Source organism: Bufo bufo, chromosome 7, assembly GCF_905171765.1.
Source record: "Bufo bufo chromosome 7, aBufBuf1.1, whole genome shotgun sequence".
In the NCBI taxonomy this organism is placed as follows: domain Eukaryota; kingdom Metazoa; phylum Chordata; class Amphibia; order Anura; family Bufonidae; genus Bufo; species Bufo bufo.
Window position 1 is genome coordinate 29011785 of NC_053395.1, and position 18943 is coordinate 29030727.

Sequence of the window (18943 nt, forward strand, 5' to 3'; positions counted from 1 at the left end):
CTAGCGCTCTCTCTATCTCTCTAGCTATCTCTTTATCTCTCTAGCTCTCTCTTTATCTCTCTAGCGCTCTCTCTATCTCTCTAGCTCTCTCTTTATCTCTCTAGCTCTCTCTCTATCTCTCTAGCTATCTCTTTTTCTCTATCTCTCTCTAGCTATCTCTCTAAATGATATGTCTGTGTGGCGATTTCTACACCGGGAAACCATCGCGCCCAGCGACTTGTTCAGACATAAGCAGCCCCTAGTCTCCGGAGAGGTCCTGTGGTGTCAGTTGTCAGATCCTCGCCCCTGCTCATGTCTCATCCTTGTGCGAGGCCTTAGGCCATGGATATTGATATGTGTGTGAACACAGATTGTAGCATGTTAACGCTGTCACATAGGAACAAAGGTAATGTAAACCATCGGCCAAGGAGAAAGGAGCCGTCTCCTTCATGGCAATGCCCTGCTGAGCGCTGCTGTGAGTACAGGACATGGCAGGAAGCGAGATGGTTCTGGGCAGGGGGAGGAGGAGAAAGTAAACTTTTCTTTGCATTGATTAGCATTCGGCCTGGGCTTTTCTCTCTGTTGTGGAGTTTGCCTTTAGTCCATTGCCAAGCAACCAGATTGTAAAAGTACAACAGGCAGTGAGAGGAGAGCATGCACCCAGCGCTCGCCAACCCTCACTGGCTGCTCCACGGGAGCTGGCTGCAGGAGCCCACCTTCCTCTATGCTGCCCTCCTTGGCAAAGGAGATAGGGGCGACGTGCTGGCCAACAGCTATGGGGAATCTGGGGCACAGAGGGTGCTGTCCAAATTTTGGGTGCTAAACCAAAGGCGGAAGCGAAGAAAGTTGAAAAGAGGAAGCGGAGGATTACCCCCCTGCATACACCCCGACCCTTCATTCAAGGTTTGCATTACGTTCCATTTGCGTTTTCCAGTGGATCCCGTCCCTGCTGACTGTACCTGGACTGGTTCCTCAGTCTCTTCTATTTACCATGACTATGAGCAGAGCCTATTGTATTGCATCCTGTGAATCATGCAACCAGCCCATAGCCTAGTGTAATGAAAAGTTCGGCAACTTTCTAATATACTTTATTGTACCCATTCCTCATGGTTTTCAAGATCTCTGCTTTCAAAAGATTGAAAAACATTGCGTTTATATTCAGAGGTTGAAAAACCAGTCCTGACCGCATCCTGCGGACAGAGCTGCAGGGCTCAATAGAAAAGAGAGCCTCGATACGTTTAGCATTGGGCAGGGGTCCGCAACCTCCGGCCAACTGTTGTGAAACTACAGTTCCCAGCATGCTCTGTTCTATTCTATGAGAGCTTTGAAAAACGACGAGCAAGTGTGCAAGATGGAGTGCTGGGGGTTGCTGACCTCTAGGCTAGGGCCATGTTCACATGGTGGATTTTCGTCAACTATTTTTTCATGTTTTTCACACGAAAATCTGGGTGGAATCAACTCTTATTCCACCTTTTTATCTTTCTGTCTATCTATCGCTAATATCTATCTCTGTCTCATATCAATCTCTCTGATATGCCTCTCTCTTTCTATATATTTTTCTATCTCATATCTATCTATCTAATACCTTCTATCTATCACCTTATGTCTATCTATCTATCTATATTATCTATCTATCTATCTATCTATATTATCTATCTATCTATCTATCTCATATCTATCTATTATCTATCTATCTAGCTATCTATCTCATACCTTATGTCTATCTATCTCATATCTATCTAATACCTTATGTCTTTCTATCTATCTAATATCTATATCTATCTACTTACCTGATCCCCGCTGTTTTTGGTTTCTCCATTTTCCGGTCTCCGCACTGTTTACACCTAGAGCTGCATGGACATGGTCACATGCTCCGCTGCAGCCAATGACTGGCTTCAGTGGTGACATACTGCTTCTGGCCACATCACCAAGGAAGCCATTCATTGGCTGCAGCAGAGAATGTGACCATGTCCATCCAGCTCCAGGTGACCGGAAGATGGAGACACCCGAAGCAGCGGTAAGTATGAATCTTCTGTTTCAGCAGGCAGACTGAGGGCAGTTGCTTCAAAATCATTATAACCGGAAAACCCTTTTAAAACCATTGCCAGGTGAAATGAATATTGCTGATTATCTCCTGACATGCCACCTAGGATATATTGGGCAAGAAGTGAAGTCTGTTCTTGAAGTTGTTGAGTTGGAAGCGGGATAATAGGCACCTTTAAAGATCTAAGCGCCTTTAACAAGAGCCAAACTGTGATGGTTAGACAACTGGATCGGAACATCCCCATAATGGCAGTTCTTATGGGGCGGCCCCGGTGTGTTGTGGTTAGTACCTACCATAAGTGGTTCAAGAAAAGGGCAACTGGTCATGGCTGTCCAATGCTCATTGAGGGAGGTACCACATGAGGTCTGGTGGCGTCCAGGCCTCCCACAGGTCAGAGCTGTTTTTGGCGGCCCAAGGGCTGGTGGTTTTAAGGTTATGTGAGTATATTTCAGTGACAGGATTCCTCTAAAGGCTCAATCACAGGGTACGTCATGAAAAGTCAGGCAGGAAGCCCCCCTCAGTCTCCTGCGGAGTCAAAGGTTGACTCCTTATCCACACGGATCCTGAAGGCGCTGGTGGTGGTGGAGCTCAGCAATTTCCACACTGATTGCTTTGTGCCGGTAGCTGGAGGTGAGAAGTGGTGGATAATGAAGTGGTAACTAATGTCCAATTAGTTCTCCTTTGTCTGACAATGACTGGTAATCTGCTGAATGTCCGGAATCTCTGCAGGTGTATAATAGGGGCCTGCAGGGCTGGAATACCTCAAGAACAACATGTCTTCCCCAGGGAGACTAATAACAGCTTGTCAGACAGGCTGTTGTTCACACTGACCTTTGACATTAGGGCAGGAGTCACATCCCGGCATTAGGGGCCAAGGTGTCCTGACTGTGAATCATGAAACTGACTCTCAAGGATGTTTACTCAGTGTATATATTGTATACATTAGTGCAGCAGTACATACTAGGGGCTGCAGGGACCCAATGTGCCTTCATATAGTGCTCACGGTGGGTGCGGCAGGTCAGAGATTTTCTCCTCCGTTCTTTTTCTCTTGGATTAATATCTAGATATTTACTAGGAAATGGTATATTATTCCGAATTTTAATATTCCTACTCCTAACAGAATGGAGGGTTTGTTCCATGTAAATAAGCTATGCTCGTGTTGTTGCCTGCCCTGGCCAGCAGAGGGAGCTTACGCCACGCAGATTTACAGATCCCATTGCTTTCAGTACCAGCTGTATAACTTCTTCCAGTAGGCTCCCCCTAGTGGTGGCTGTAGGCATCCAGAATTTTAACTCTGGAGGAGGTTTACCTAGACTAGTCTTCAATAAAATATGTTGGAGTGAGATTCAGCAAGTAAATTTGGAACATCTTGTTCGTGTGTCAGATATTGAAATCTACACCTGCTAGGTGAAGGGGTAGATTTGTGCTATAATTTGCACCAATTTCCACCCCTCCCAGTGTTTACCACTCCCTGGCCACGCAGGGAATTTGGAAGGTGAAAAGTGATATGAAGAAAACGTGGAGGCATACCACATAGCAACCTATTGCCATTCACATCCCATTATATTCAGAGGCCTTTAGAAAAATAAATGACTTCCTAAATCAACCAGATTGCTCCTTTTTCCCCCCCTACCTGTAAAATTGAATAAGTTGCCATAGGCAAGAGCTCCACTGTTCTTTTGACACACTAACTGTGGGCCATGGGTTTTCCTAAGATTTTTTATTTTTTTTAGATGATGTCTGTAGATGCCCCAGATCTCTGTTTGCTGTCACTTAAGGCCGAGGGCCAACGGCGTACCCGCACTGAAGGCAGACCATACAACTGCTATGGGGCCTGGTGGGAGCGGAGACCTGGCGCTGAACTCCTTCTTTTCCCCCTAGAAAACACTGCGTTTTCATGCAGCCGCCACTGGGAGGAGCTCAGTGCAAAGAGATTATTTCGGCTTCTATTCTGGTAAATGGTAATTGTATAAATTCCTATGCACTGAGCTCCCCCTAGTGGTGGCTGGAGGCAGCCAGCTTTGTAATAGATTTATTAGCGTATTTTTGCCAGTTGTCTGGCGTAAACACATTGAGAAATATAGGGGTCAGCATGAGCACCATATTTATGAAGCATTTCAAATAAAGCGGGTGAGGTGGAGGGTGACTTTTTCCCCCCCAAATTTTTTTTTCAAACTAACTTATTTTCTGCTTAATTAGAAAAAAAAAACGAAAGTTACCTGGGGGTGCTTGTCACACGTGCACCGGGTGGGGCTTGGGGGGCCCATACTAAGTTTTGCTATGGGTTCCTATAAGATTTGTATATGCCCCTGGCCGGGGGGCTGCACAAGTACATGAAGAATGCAACGCTGTACTGTAATATTTCATTTGAAGAGGCGAGGCGACAGTCACAAAGAATCCAACCTGATTTTAAACATTTTTGACCCATCCTGACCATATCCAGGTAAACAGATCGTTACAAGACAGAGCGCTGATATACTGTAACGAGCCCTGCACCACTTTCAGATTTGGGTATATTCACATGGTGTGGACAAACTGTGGTATTTGCTGCAGTGTCTGAATAGAGTTTTATTCTATACTTTCCATTCCTTTTACCACCGTTTGTTCATCTAGATCCCTTTTTTACATGGTTTATAGCTTTTTTTTTTATTTTTTTTTACATATTACACTCTTAGGACACTTCTGCATTGATACCAGTGTTGTGCGCCACCCCCGAGGTTATCAGAGGGCCCCTTATAATGCCAGATATGCCATGTTATGGTCAATGGGGAGTGTAATAGGGTATAGTTTTGCTCTAATAACGTTGGGAACCATTAAGTTAATCCTTTCTCAACTTAGGAATGTATGTGGAATTTCCTCCTCATCCTCCGTGCAAACCATATCTAAAAGGATCTTTCTTGTCTTACAGAGTCTGGGGTCAGCGGACCGGAAAGAATTTCAAACACCAAGGTAAGAACTCCTTCCTCCTCATGTGTTTATCTGTTATTACAGCCTATATATCCTTAATGGGAACTGAGGCCGCAGGAGAGCACAAGTGCCGAGTACTGACTGCGCAGAGTCACCGGTCCAAGAGATATAAAAACGTGCCATGTAATAACATATATAATACATTAATAAGGGGTCGTTCATTCTGCAGCGCAAAAATAGAAATAAACCAATGGAATTGTAGCATAGAAACAAACATTTGTGTGCACGCAGCTTATAGATACTATAGGACACTGGCGGTACATTGTCTGTAGGACTGTATATTGCAGAGGGTCCTATACTGAGGACCGTGAAGTGCTGAAATGACCGCAATATGCAGTGCTAATAATGCAACCATACAGTAGCCAAATAATAATGCCACCACAGTGCCTAAATAACATAGCTACATAGTGGCTAGATAACAGTGCTATAATAATACTGCCATATACTGGCTAAATATTAGTGTCATACAGTGCTATAATAACACCATATACTGCCTAAATAACAGTGCTATGCAGGGCCTTAAAAAATACTGCTAAGCACTCTCTATATAATGGTGCCATACAGCGTTATAATGAACCCGTGTACTGCCTAAATAAGTGCTATACACTGCCTTAATAATACCACTGTCATGCAGTGCTATAATAACCCCATATACTACATAAAAAACAGTACTATACAGTGCTTTAATAATACTGCCATATACTGACTAAATAAGTGCTATAATATACTGCCATACATTGCCTAAATAACAGTGCTATAATGATACCCCCATATACTACCTAAACAGTTCTATAATATTGCCCCATATACTGCCTAAATAAGTGCTATAATATACTGCCATAGCCTGCCTAAATAGCAATGCTATAATGATACCCCATATACTGCCTAAATAAGTGCGATAATGTACTGCCATATCCTGCCTAAATAACAGTTCTGTAATGATACCGCCACATACTGTGCTATAGTATTAACCACCATATACTGCCTAAATAGCAGTGTTGTAATACCGCTATATACTGTAGATAATAGCACTATGCAGTGTTCAGGTCCTAGGATTTCAAGGCAAGCTTCTGGGACTGGTAGTTTTACTGCGATATGAGTATTAAGGAAGGTGGCGGAGGACCCATAACTGAGCTACGTTAGGAAGAGAAAATTATCTGACAGCCCTGAGGATTTGTGCCCCATTTTGTAAGATTTGGCATGCTTTCCGTATCTTGTTGATAAATATATTTCCTGGACTTGGTTTCTCAGGAGCTGTAGGTCCGTGCCGGCAGCAGCTTCATCTGCCGCCACCTGCTGAGGAATATTTTCGGCTGCCATGTAAACCAGCTGTTTGTGCCGAAGCGCGTTGTGTGTGAAAGGACAGCAAATGTAGTCTGGAGCACTGTTCACATTGCAGCCTGTGGCAATAGAGGTCGACGTTACCTGACTTTTGCAAAATCTAGTTAGATGGTGTCTGTCAGTGAATCTCCTCTAAGCAACCTGGATGCAATTCAGTGACAAGAATAGAATGCAGCGGGCTAAGAAAATCTGTGGTGGTCCCCTGGTGCATTCCTGGATTGACCCGGTCATATCATACCTGATATTTTATCACTCCGTAACCTACCAGAGACCGCAGCGATATCATGATTACATGTGTGTGAGCACTCTCATGACTTAGGTATCCCTTTAAGGTTGACTTAAAGGGGTATTTCTGCCATCACTGTATGACGGTGGACTCTGACTAACCGATCCTGACAATGAAGGGGCTGCCGAGCGGATTTCTTGCCCCAGCCACCCGTTTTGCAGTGGAACTGTAGCACAGTTCCATTCAAGTGTCTGGGGCCGGCTGCAGCACCCTGCATAACCAGGTGGCCTGCAAAAAGTCAAGAGGCTGCAGCCCCTTCATTGTCAGAAATCGAGCTCCCACTAGTCACAAAGTCATAGCATATCCTAGTGATCAAAATAGGAATGCCCCTTTAATTGAGTAACATGGTAGATTGCGCTGTGTGCAAAGGATTTCTTTAAAAACCTATGGACGCTGCAGCGCTGACTTGTTATAGTCACATTTTCAGATCTCAGCTCTGTCCTGATTTTTCTGCTTTAGGAATTCAATACCTGAACGACAGTGTAGACTGACACTAGCAGAAGAGCATGCGGGGGTGTTTGATAACTATGAGATGAATGCTTCAGTCATCCCTCCTGAGCATTGTGGCGGTGGCTATATATGTTGTTACCTGGGCTGCCTGCATTTGCTCCCCCTAGTGGCGGTCTTGTGCAGTAAATCCGTGCATGTATTAGACCAGAGAAGACCCTATTACAGTATAGGATGTGATGTTAGCGGGAAGTGATGATGATGATGGTGATTTTGCTGCCTTTATGTTGACGGTATATGTGGCCCCTACCTGTGGCTGCCATGCTTCCTCATTCCTCCTCCAGCAGATCACAATACAGTACAGGCCGAGTGATCACTATATCCTAGCAGCCAGAAAACCAGCGTCATGGGGATCATTAGAAGCACCAGCAATAATGGGGGGTAGAGTTACCGGAATTTACCTGGGACGTGATCATTACACGCACATCATGTGGAATGAAGGAGATTTGGCTCCTGATTTAGCATGCCGTTTTGTAACCAGGGAAACCTGTGTGCGAGCGTCTTCTCCTGAGCGGAGCATTGGGTAACCTGAAACATTATATGTTTATATCCCTGAAATGCCTGCTTGCGTAAGTCTGCGTTCATACTAATATGAGGTGAATAGACAAACCAAGATGGGTTGCGTGACTCAAGTGAATGGGTCCGATGTGTAACAGCGGCCTTGAAATGCGATTGTTGTACAAAATGTAACATATGTCCGCCTTTTAAATGATTTTAGGTCAACATATCTTTATAGCCATGTGCTTTACTGACACAGAGCTCCAAATATGCAGCATAGACATAGTGACATGATAAAATTCTGGCTGCTTGCAGTCACCACTAGAGGGCGCATAGGAGCTTAAATGCTAGCTGCTTGCAGTCACCACTAGAGGGCACTTAGGAGCTTAAATACTGGCTGCTTGCAGTCACCACTGGAGGGTGCTTAGCTTAAATACTGGCTGTTTGCAGTCACCACTAGAGGGCGCATAGGAGCTTAAATGCTAGCTGCTTGCAGTCACCACTAGAGGGCGCTTAGAAGCTTAAATACTGGCTGCTTGCAGTCACCACTAGAGGGCGCTTAGGTGCTTAAATACTGGCTGCTTGCAGTCACCACTAGAGGGTGCTTAGGAGCTTAAATACTAGCTGCTTGCAGTCACCACTAAAGGGCGCTTAGAAGCTTAAATACTAGCTGCTTGCAGTCACCACTAAAGGGCGCTTAGAAGCTTAAATACTGGCTGCTTGCAGTCACCACTAGAGGGCGCTTAGGTGCTTAAATACTGGCTGCTTGCAGTCACCACTAGAGGGCGCTTAGGAGCTTAAATACTGGCTACTTGCAGTCACCACTAGACGGTGCTTAGCAGCTTAAATACTGGCTGCTTGAAGTCACCACTAGAGGGTGCTTAGGAGCGTAAAGAGATATTCTGATCTGGGACATTGATGGCATGTCACAAGGATATGTCAACAGTGTCAGATAGGTGCAAATCCCATGTCTGGAACCCGCTCCTATCTCCAGAACGGGACCCGCAAAGTGAACAGAGAGCAGCCATGCATGCGCAGTCACCCTCCGTTCAACACTATGGTAGTTCCAAAAACAGCAAAGCGTTGGCTCTGTTCTCTCCATTCACCACTATGGGACTTGGGGAAAATAGCTTGGTGCACTTGTTCTGCTATTTTCGGAGCTCCCATAACGATCAATGGAGAGCACGCCGTGCCTGCCTGGTGTGCTCTCCTTCACTTTGGGGCCCCGTTCTCTAGATAGGAATGAGTCCCAGTGTAGGACCCACACCCATATCCTAGCGATATGCCATCATTGTCCCTAGATGGGCCAACTACTCTAAATACTTTTTGCCTGCAATCACCACTAGAGGGTGCTTAGATTAAATATTGGCTGCCTGCAGTCACCACAAAAGGGCACTCAGGAGCTTAACTACTGGCTGCCTGCAGTCACCACTAGAGGGTGCTTAGGAGCTGAAATAATGCAGTCACTAAATGGTGCTTAGGAGATTAAATACTGGCTGCTTGCAGTCACCACTAGAGGGTGCTTAGGAGCATAACTACCGTCTGCCTGCAGTCACTAAAGGGTGTTGAGGAGCTTAAAGGGACACTGACAGGCCCAATAAGCACAATTATCTATATATATGCATGTACAGGTCTTCTAATGTGCATTAAAAACATATAAGTATAACCCCTGTCCACCTTATAAATACAGCAAACTCATGTTTTATAACCTGATGTAATCGCTCTTCTTTCTGCCCAAGGGGCGGCGTTTCAGCTTCACTTCTGTCCAGCTAGCCGCGCCCCAACCGCCGTTTTAAAGCGCCGCCCAGCTCATCAATATTCACTTCGCTGGGCGGCTTCTGCTGTCCCCGACGTTCCGAGATCCTGCGTATGCCCAATAGAAAGCTATGGGTGCCGGGCGCATGCGCAGAAGCTGAAAGTGAGTCTGATGCCCATAGCTTTCTATTGGGCATGCGCGGGATCTCGGAACGTCGGGGACAGCAGAAGCCGCCCAGCGAAGTGAATATTGATGAGCTGGGCGGCGCTTCAAAACGGCGGTTGGGGGGCGGCTGGCTGGGCAGAAGTGAAGCTGAAACGCCGCCCCTTGGGCAGAAAGAAGAGCGATTACATCAGGTTATAAAACATGAGTTTGCTGTATTTATAAGGTGGACAGGGGTTATACTTATATGTTTTTAATGCACATTAGTAGACCTGTGCATGCATATATATATATATAGATAATTATGCTTATTGGGCCTGTCAGTGTCCCTTTAAATACTGGCTGCTTGCAGTCACCACTAGAGGGCACTAAGAAAAAGTACAATAAGAAGAAACTGGGTGAATATTCACATTAAATCGCCAGCTGATAGTAACGTTCCATGCACACTGTGTATTGTGACTTAAGACAAAAGTAATCTGGACTATCCTGCAGTAACAGCCCCTGGACAAGAGTGGCGCGGTTTCTGAGCCTTGAAGCAGTTTTTCTAATGACACAGAAAGCTGAAGTGAAGTGGTGAGCTGTACTCCTTGTTAAGAATTTAGAAGAAGCCTCAGATGAGGCAATATATTCATAATAAGTTATTTCCCCCGGCAGCGGGTCCTGGGGGGTTTGGTGACGGTAGGAGGTATTTTACTGCTACTTCTTCTGTCTGGGAAATGTGAATGAATTAAATTGCAAATGTGGCTCCTGACTAGCAAAAGGTTCCAAGAGAACAGTAAATCTGCAGCTGTCATGTGCGGAGACAGACGTGGTATGGAGGCTGCGATCCTCTGAGATCAGTTTGGGGGAGAGAGGAAACACATCTGAATATACAAATATGTGTAAACCATTAGGGGGGTATGCAGACCTTAAACTGACGTAGCGGGTACACCCCTGCACACCGTTTTATTTTATTTTAATCTAAATTGGTCTTAAATTCAGTGCTGATCAATTTCTTGCTTACCCTGAGTTATAAAAGTTTGGATGCTTGCAGCCACCATTAGGGGGAGCTTAGGAGGTTACTGCAGTCTTGCCAGCCCAGTGTCTACTAGGAGGTGAAGTCAAAGATTGTCTTCTCCAGAAGGGCAAGCTGGGGTTGCAGGGAGGAGGGGGGAGAACTTTATGGCTTCTAGGGCACCATGCCCTAAAAAGATTGGACCCTTCATGAGCCCAAGAAGGAAAGGTCCCCAAGTCCCTTGTGTGAATGGAGCAGTGGTGCACATGGCTACTGCTCCATTCACTTCTATGAGACATAGCCAAGAGCTGTACTCCATCAGTTATATAGAACACCACTGCTCCATTCACTTGTATGGAAGATAGCCAAGTTCTGTACTCCATTAGTCCTATAGCACACCACTGCTCCATTCACTTGTATGGGAGATAGCCAAGTGCTGTACTCCATTAGTCCTATAGCACACCACTGCTCCATTCACTTGTATGGGAGATAGCCAAGTTCTGTACTTCATTAGTCCTATAGCACACCACTGCTACATTCACTTGTATGGGAGATAGCCAAGTGCTGTATTCCATTAGTCTTATAGCACATCACTGCTCTATTCACTTGTATGGGAGATAGCCAAGTTCTGTACTCCATTAGTCCTATAGCACACCACTGCTCCATTCACTTGTATGGGAGATAGCCAAGTGCTGTATTCCATTAGTCCTATAGCACACCACTGCTCCATTCACTTGTATGGGAGATAGCCAAGTTCTGTACTTCATTAGTCCTATAGCACACCACTGCTACATTCACTTGTATGGGAGATAGCCAAGTGCTGTACTCCATTAGTCCTATAGCACACCACTGCTCCATTCACTTGTATGGGAGATAGCCAAGTTCTGTACTTCATTAGTCCTATAGCACACCACTTCTACATTCACTTGTATGGGAGATAGCCAAGTGCTTTACTCCATTAGTCCTATAGCACACTACTGCTCCATTCACACAGGGGACTTGGGGACCACCATTCTCAGGATCACTGGGGGGTCCTGGCGATCAGACCCCTAGCAGTCAAACATTTATCACTTATCATGTAGCACCAAATATTGTTATGGTAAAACCCCTGTTCAATAAATGATTTTCCCTGATTGAAATATAAGGACTTCTACATAATATACAGTAATATAAAGCACAATATGTTTCTTCATATACCACATGGCGCAGCTATAGTAAGCCTGGCAGCATCTCCTTTTTGGCTTCCCTATGAGCTATGAAAAGACTGTCATGACTCACCGCGCTTCAGTGCTAATATACAGGCTGCTAATAACTTGTGTTTAGTAATGACGCTTCTCTGTATTGTATCCATGGTACATTACTGTGCATCATCCCACTGACTACAGTGTGTACACAGTGCCTAGTACTATAAACCCTCCTGTCCAAGCCGTACACAGGTGACCGAGCACAGAGTAACGGAAGGACTCAGATCTATCTAATATCTATCAATCATCTATCTATCTATCTATCTCCTATCTATCTATCTATCTACTATCTATCTATCTTCTATCTATTTCACCTTTATCTTGTATCTGGTAGCTTCAGCATTTTATACAGTATACAGTGTGATATAATAGCCGCTCTCGGTGTCACCGAGATGGAAAATTCCATATATTGTGGCTGCAATTCTTTCACGCGTTAGATCTCGGAGATGATTAGAGCAGCGCTTGCAGAGAGCAGGGATATTTTCTCCAGCGCGGCGAGCGCAGGCTCTGAAGTGTTTGTACTGAGCTCACAATGCTGCTAAACGCCAGCCTTATTTCTTTTCCTTGATCTGTGGTCTAACCACAGGAATGAAAGCTTTATTCGGCTGCAGTGACTCCCGTAGACCTCCCGCCCTCGTCCTGGCTTCACTCTGTTCCTTTGCTCACCCTGTTGCTACCCTACAAAAATTGTCCCAACAACTGCAGGGCATGGAATGACTCAGATTTTTTATTAACCTTGAGATACCTATAATTACATTATATCAGGCGATTAACCAAGTGTGCTATGTAATTGTGTTGGAGGAGGATTGCTCCCACCGCTGCGGCTCCCTGCTTCGTCAGCCGTCGGTCGTCTAATCCATGATTGAAATGTCACATCACATAACCACACACGGTCTTGTATGTCTTGACATCCGGCACGGTAAATGTTTTTTTCAAAAATGCACCTGGATCCTAAGGTTTAGCTGATCTCCAGGGGTAAGGCCTTAATCAGAAATGCACTGCAGTATGACGAGCCAAGTTTATTAGGATACACATTTATAAAAGGAGGCGAAAGAAACCTAAAAGAGAAAAAAGTTGTGAAAACTGGTGCAAAGCCCTTCATAACTTTACCCAGTGGGCTTATGTCAGCGGTTCCGGTTCTGAGACATAAATTATACACGCTGTATATTTGCATACATGTCTATAGGTATGTGCTTAGGGTGACTTTGCTGGATTCTGTATAGCAAGGGTTTGTATGATTTTCATCCAAAACTACCAGCCAGCTTTACAAGTAAATAGAAGGGGGACCGAAACGTGACAGACCATATTAGAAATCGGTGACATTGGTCAGGATTCATCAGGATCCGTTTTAAAATGGATCAGTTATAACGAACAGCACTTTGGCAGTACACATTGCGCACCGGGTGCTGCCTCCCTCCTTTGCCAGTCATCATGGACTGGGCTGTTGGCAGAGTATGATGCCACCGCATAGGCATGTACCAGTCTGAAATAGTGAATCGCAAATGGTAATGAAAACTTAAAACTTCCTGGTATTAATACCATCTGGGCCAGTGCTAACCAGTCTGGCTGATCCCTTAGGTATGTGTGACAGTTTTGCCCTTAAAAGTCATGGGAGACTGAAAAAAAATAATATCACAAATCCATGTAAAAGCCTCCACATGGGTACCTACGTGGGAGCTCCATGTGGAACTGTTATATAGAAGTACAGTGCCAGGTGCCCATACAGTAGCACTGGGTTCTCTTGGAACTCGTACGGAGCTGATGGAACTTGTATAAAAGCAGTAGGAGCTAACGAAACTCGTATGGAAGAGCTAGGAGCCCATGGGATTCGTATGGAAGCACTTGGAGTTCAAGGAACTAGTATGGAACCACTAGGAGCCCCTGGAACTTGTATGGAAGCACTGGGAGCTCTTGGAACATGTATGGAAGCACTGGGAGCACCTGGAACGTGTATGGAAGCACTGGGAGATCCTGGAACGTGCATGGAAGTACTGGAAACTCCTGGATCCCATTTGGAAGTACTGGAAACACCTGGATCCCATTTGGTAATACTGGAAACTCCTGGATCCCATTTGGAAGTACTGGAAACTCCTGGATCCCATTTGTAAGTACTGGAAACACATGGATCCCATTTGGAAGTACTGGAAACACCTGGATCCCATTTGGAAGTACTGGAAACACCTGGATCCCATTTGGAAGTACTGGAAACACCTGGATCCCATTTGGAAGTACTGGAAACACCTGGATCCCATTTGGAAGTACTGGGAGCTCCTGGATCTCATATAGAAGCAACTGGGAGACCATGGAACTTGAGTGGAAGCCCTTGAAACTCGTATGGAAATATACTACCATACCGAAGATGTCATCACTAGACATAAAGATAATAACCGTCTCTCCTGGGTTCAGTCAGATAGACAGCAGCCATCATGTGCCGCATAAACTCTGAAGAATAAGTCGTCTCAGCACATTAGGCTTTTATTCTGATTTCATGCAAAACACATTTTCGCTAACCCCCTCGACATTTAGACCTCTCTATGGCCATTCATTTGCATGGCATTACCCAGAGTCCTCCGCTCCTGAGGAAAGACTATGTTGTGGAATTATGTGGTAAGTCATTTTCTTGGAGCCGCGTGTGAATGCGCTCATAAGTGTTCTTTATCATTAATGTACAAGAGAATAGAGCCGTCTATTCATACACCCGGCAAAGAAAGAGGGCACTTCTCCTACTACTTACAGCCACCTTGTATAGAACAGACATTATACCATGCTGAGGGACGCGGGAGGTACACCGGCCCCCCAGGGCTGGATTCCGAGCCTGAGCTGATGGAAAAATAATATGTTAATTACTTGGGAAAGTGGCATTAAAAACATAAAAAAAAAACCCTGGCATGGTCTGGTGATAAATGTCAGGATTCAGATGCTGGTGCAGGAAAGTATTTCTCAGCATTTTTCAGCTGGCCTTACAACGAGGGACTATAGTGAATAGGATTTAACCCTATTTATACTGTATATTTAGGCTTCACCACGAGGTCCATGTGAACCCCTACAACCTAGTCGTCTTCACTCTCCGAGCAGTTTATACTGCTATAGTCATAGTACGCAGGGTCTGAGATATACTGGGCCTAATCTGAAGAAAAGATACTACATACCCACAATCAGAAGAGACGCTGACTTCTTACTTACTGCCTCCACAGTTCATAATGCAAGGGGTGTGATACTGGTTTATACTATAGGGGTAGTGAGACTTTTGTACAATGTGCCAAAATTTGCACTGTTCTAGGAACTTTTTTGGGAGTTTCACTGTACCTGCACCCTAACAGCGACAGCCACAGGACACCCAAAACAGTGACAGACCATAATAGACGCCACAGTATCCCTGGTAACAGCAGAAGACACAAGGTCCCCAATAATGGCAACAACTACAAACCCCCAGAAACAGTGACCACCAGACGAGCCCCAGTAACAACCAAGGGATCCCCAGTAATGACAGCCACACCAGTAACAGCAACTAGACACCCAGTAACAGTTATAACAACCACAGGATCCCCAATAATAGCAACAACCACAGACCCCCAGTAACAGTGACCACCACAGGAACCCCAGTAACAACCAAAGGATCCCCAATCATGGCAACAACCACAGACCCCCCCAGTAATGAGGACCACACACCAGTAACAGCAGCAGGACACCCAGTAACAGTTGTAGACCGAGTCACAGGTCCCCCAATAAGAACCACAGGACCTCTAATATAGGCAACAACTACAAACCCCCAGACCAGTAATGACGAAAACACACCAGTAACAGCGACAGGACCACCGATAATAGCCACACTCCAATGGCACCTGTTCTACTTCACTTCCTCTATGACGTCCCAGTGACTTGTTGGAAAACACCTTGCACCACTTCCAGCACACGTTCTTAAGCCATGCCATAGGGGATGAACAATTACCTGGTAACAGCTTCGGGCCCTTGCGTTACGTGATTATTCTCCATTAGGAAGTGTGGTAGCATTATACGTATTGCACAAATTGTACCTTACTGCCTCCACATTTCCGCATCCAAAAGTATCAAACTTTTTTCAAAGGTTTGACTTCTATAAAAATGGAAAATCCCTTGAAGACAGGTCTGACCTGGATAAAAGGCTAAAAGAACAGCGATCAGTCCCAATACCTATGTATCCTACAAACACCGATTGAACAATCTTCTCCAGTGGCATGATGGTGTGTACGTATGTAGGGTGTGTGTGTGTATGTATGTGTGTGTGTGTGTATATATATATATATATATATATATATATATACACACATTATAAAATATATGGCTCTTTGACATTAGCTGGCGGCAGGTGCCAGAGGCAAGAGAGGTCTCCAAATCACCAGTGGTCGTTCCTCTCTCTCTTCTACTTTCTACCGGGCCGAGTTGTCACTTTGGCTTCTTGCCGCAATAGTTTCCATAGCGACAGTATAATTCTTATTCTCTCTCCGCTCTTAATTGCTCTGACTGCAGTGTCATTAAAACTTTCTGCCTAACTATCCAGATATTACCTGTCATGCTGCTAGCTCTGCAGCGTGCAGACACATAGGCTGCCGAGCAGACCCTGGATGTGATAGGTTCAGTCGTCTTAATGTACAGCTCACTGCACAGTCATTGTTCAGGCAGCACAATGGCCATGTCCTCGGAGTAAGGGCATGGCTCCCGCTGCACCGGACTGTGCACACAGCCACCCTGCTTCTGACGATGCAGCAGATTTGGGGCGTACATAATAGTACTGTACTTACAAGCTTCGTATTGAATGGGGTTAAGCTGCAATACCAGACACAGCCCAAGGACAAGAGGGGCACTGTTTTCAGAAAAATCTGGAGATTTGCACAGATTGAGCAGCTGTGTATCCTAACCAAATGTGTATGCCTATAAAAGTGCACACAAGCATAGGCCACCATGAGATTTTCTGGGGCTGTAGTATTCATGACCTAGGATAGATTACCAATATGGCACCCCCATGATCGGCTGTTTGATTGGGCCACCAATCTCAGGAACAGGCACTGAAACAGAACCGCTCCGTACACTGAGTAGTGGCCGTGAATGGAACTGCACTGCTGCTCCTATTCACTTAAATAGAGCACTGGAGTGGCAGCACTGGATTGGACTGGTGAGTAAAGCTTCTTTTGTTTTTGTTACCTTTACGTAAGTTTTTGTTGGGGGTCATATAAAATCACTTTAAGACTCGTTCACACTAGTGTCCCAGGATTCCCATGTTTCCAGGATCCGTAATGGATAGGACTAATTTGTATGATCTGTCATGATCCATTTGACGGAGCTGAGCATGCTTTTGACTATAAAAAAAACTATAAAAGCAAACCTGACAGAAAACAACTAAAGCAAATGTGAACAGTGGCTTAGGTTCTGTTCACATTTGCGTCATGGTTTCCATATGTAACAGAAGCCACAGTGCCGCAACAGGTTGGTTGCACAGTGTACACCAGCAGAGCTTGACGGACCCCATTGACTTATAATAGGATCATCATCACACTACTGAGTATTTATAAATAAGTGTCTGCAGCAGATCTGCGCATCCTTCCTTTATCCCCTGCCTTTGTCAGTACCATGGACAGTAGTAAAGAATGACATAGTCCAGGTTTCTTCCAGAACTTGGCAGCAAGAGGAGTTTCAAGTTGGTGATAATACATTCCCCCTTTAATAGACCCAGCCCAAATAGAGTCGATGGCTTCCAGAAGCACTAGTTACTTCTCTGCTTCCTGATCCTTCGGTTTAGGTGTTAGGAGTTTCAGTTTACCTCGGTCATGGTGCTTGAAGGTCCCAAAGGCCAATCTGCCCCACAAAAATGAAATTCGCTCATAATATAAAGCAGTGCTCTCCAACCTGTGGCTTTTGAGCTGTGGGGCTCTAGGGGTCATAGCTCTGTAGTTATCTCCAGTTATAAGCAAGTTTTCAGAAATTACAGGAACAGGTGAATATAAGAAACTATGTAATATATCTTATTAAAGAATTATTCTTTCTACTGGGCTTCTTATGCTGCTTTCCTCCGCTTTCCCTTCACTCAGCCTCTTATCTCAATTAGCTTATTTCTCCAGCCTCACACACAGTCTGCAGAGCGAGGAAGAAGAATGAGGAGGCTGCTCTCCTACCAAGTGATTAATTACCTCACTCTGAACAGTGGCAGAGCCTTATTTTACTAGATATAGTAGAGTCAAAAGTGCTAAGTGTAGTAGAGCTAAGAAACTGCAGTTTTTGTCTCTCATCCAGCATCCTCCTCTTCCCCTACTCTATCCATAGATGTTAAAAGCAAAAGAGCAATGATGAAAGCAGACAGAAGCATTCTTTTTAACAAGATTTATTACAAAGTTTCTTATGTTCATCTGTACTATTCATTTATGGAAATGTGTTTTTATAAATAGAGGTATGCTTTAAAGGTTATGTATACATTGGGAGGCATTTTTATGATTACATTTACTCATTCCGGGCTAAAAATAATTCTTTCAATTGAAAAATCTTCAACCATTTCTGATATATGAGGGTTAAAAATCTGTCTGTTTGAAAGTTGTCACAATCTGTTTTCTTTGAATTCTGCTCATGTGTTGCTCTCATCTCTGATCTCCTGACCCGATGAACACTTATTTAAGCCATATTCTTGTAAGTTCGATAAGAGTTGAACTATGAGTGTTTGTGAGGTCAGGATATCAGAGATAAGAAAACAGACTGTGACAGCTTGCTAACAGACTGATTTTTAACCCTTGTATCTCAGAAACGGATGAACATTTTAAATGGAGACAAAATGAAAAAAAAAAGATTCTTAGCCCAAAATTAGAGATGAGCGAATCAAAGTTGCACAGACGGATCCGTTCAGATAATACAACGTCTGCATCCGTTCAGAACAGATCTGTTTGTACATAGCCAAGACGGATCGTCTTGAATCCCATTTGAAAGTCAATGGAGGATGGATCTGTTTTCTATTGTGCCAGATTGTGTCATAGAAAACGGATCCGTCCCCATTGACTTACATTGTGTGTCAGAACGGATCCGTTTGGCTCAGATTCGTCAGACAGACACCAAAACGCTACAAGCAGCCTCCAGAGCGGAATGGAGATGGAACGGAGGCAAACTGATGCATTCTGAGCGGATCCTTTTCCATTCAGAATGCATTAGG

At 44.6% G+C, this 18943-nt stretch overlaps 1 protein-coding gene across 2 annotated transcripts in view; it reads left to right on the forward strand.

Annotated features, from left to right (window-relative positions):
• The first annotated feature begins 726 nt into the window (after positions 1-726).
• The window catches only part of LOC121007391 (ankyrin repeat and fibronectin type-III domain-containing protein 1-like), a 143429-nt gene continuing 125212 nt past the window's right edge, over positions 727-18943 (forward strand). For both annotated transcript variants that reach the window (XM_040439282.1, XM_040439283.1), the window contains exons 1-2: positions 727-882; positions 4932-4972. The gene's annotated coding sequence lies outside the window, so the exon portion shown is untranslated. The remainder of the gene's footprint in view (positions 883-4931; positions 4973-18943) is intronic.